This window comes from Amblyomma mixtum, chromosome 9 (genome assembly GCF_055824585.1).
Source record: "Amblyomma mixtum isolate Tamu chromosome 9, ASM5582458v1, whole genome shotgun sequence".
NCBI lineage: Eukaryota > Metazoa > Arthropoda > Arachnida > Ixodida > Ixodidae > Amblyomma > Amblyomma mixtum.
Genome location: NC_143020.1, coordinates 83,818,202 through 83,819,722, shown reverse-complemented (window position 1 = coordinate 83,819,722; position 1,521 = coordinate 83,818,202). Strand labels below are relative to the sequence as shown.

The window sequence follows — 1,521 nt, the reverse complement described above, 5'->3', positions numbered from 1 at the left end:
AAAGCCACTCTATGGCAGCTGAAACATAAACTGAAATAATTTCAGATAAAATTTTTATTTGCAGCGTATTTAGCGTGTGCAGGCGGATTCCACGCACCACAATACCAATTTCTCACACCGCGTTTTAAAAGCAAAAACAGCGCAGAACCAAAAACTTGGTGCCCTTCTTTCTTTACGGGCCCCAGGCCTCAGAATAGTTGGGAACGTGGAATATTTTGATACAGCAGCGGTATCGAGCTTGAATAATATGAACTGGTAATCAGTATACCAAAAAAAAGAAAAAAACCCTCCGTCGAGCCGGATTCGAACCAGCGACCTATGGATTACCGTGTGGGGGGTACCTCTACAGTCCACCGCTCTACCAACTGAGCTATCGACGGAACGAATGAACGCAGCTAGCCGTCTTGAGTGGACTGCGCTGACACGCGTTATGACCTGCATTACTGTACAGCGGGCGTGTCTCGCACCATTGCCACAAAAACTGGTTCTGCGACGCCATGCGTCTCACCGACGCGAGCGAATTCACGCCGGTTTTCTCTTTCCAGTCGCCACAAGAATAGCTAATGCCGTCTACCCCAGAAGTTCTCTTCCGAACATTATTGAAGGCCCTTCCCAGAATTATTATCTGTTTGAATATTTATATATTTCAATGCAATTTATATTTCAACGCAATTCTGGTGCAAACACTTCATATAACCAGCAGCTACTAGTCCTTTGTGTCCAAATTGTTTTCACAGAACTCGTCACTTGCCAAACCAGTTTCTGTGTAATATGCAAACACGTGGCATCATTCGTGACCGCAGTTGTATGCGTCAGTTGGCAACGCTTTTTTTAATTAAGGAAGAGTTTGCATGACGAATCCCGTGCCTGCAGAGGCTAAGGGCGTTCAGTAGTTCGCAATAAATGTATTCTGCACCGAACCGACAACGCATTTCCTCAGGGGAGCAAGATTTGGTCACCCTGGTGTAGTACTTAGCCGCCACCTTCTACTCACCTATGGGGCAGAAACGTGGAGGCTAACAAAGAGGGTTCGGCTTAAGTTAAGGAAAACGCAGCGAGCTATGGAAAGAAAAATGATAGGTGTAACCTTAAAAGATCGGAAGAGGGCGGAGTGGGTGAGGGAACAAACGCGGGTTAATGACATCCTAGTTGAAATCAAGAGGAAGAAGTGGGCTTGCGCGGGGCATGTAATACGAAGGCAAGATAACCGCTGGTCCTTGAGAGTAACGGAGTGGATGGATTTCAAGAGAAGGCAAGCGTAACAGGTGGCGGCAGAAACTTAGGTGGGCGGATGGGATTAAGAAGTTTGCGGGGATTCAGTTGCCGCAACTGGCGGAGGACTGGATTAATTGGAGAGACATGGGAGAGGCCTTTGCCCTGCAGTGGGCGTAGTCAGGCTGATGGTGATGATGATGATTCTCCACCAGGCAGCTGCGACAGATTTGCCCCAGGGAATCACAACTAACACGCCTAAATGTTCGGTCGCGCTTCACACACATGTAGGGCAAGCTTTTCAAGCAC

The 1,521-nt window shown here is 47.7% G+C and overlaps 1 non-coding gene across 1 annotated transcript; it reads right to left on the bottom strand.

The window, feature by feature from the left end:
* Nucleotides 1-288: 288 nt before the first annotated feature.
* On the bottom strand, nucleotides 289-380 carry TRNAY-GUA (transfer RNA tyrosine (anticodon GUA)). The gene is given in 2 exon segments: nucleotides 289-324; nucleotides 344-380. It is a non-coding gene; the product is annotated as a tRNA-Tyr (tRNA).
* Between the last annotated feature and the right edge of the window lie 1,141 nt (nucleotides 381-1,521).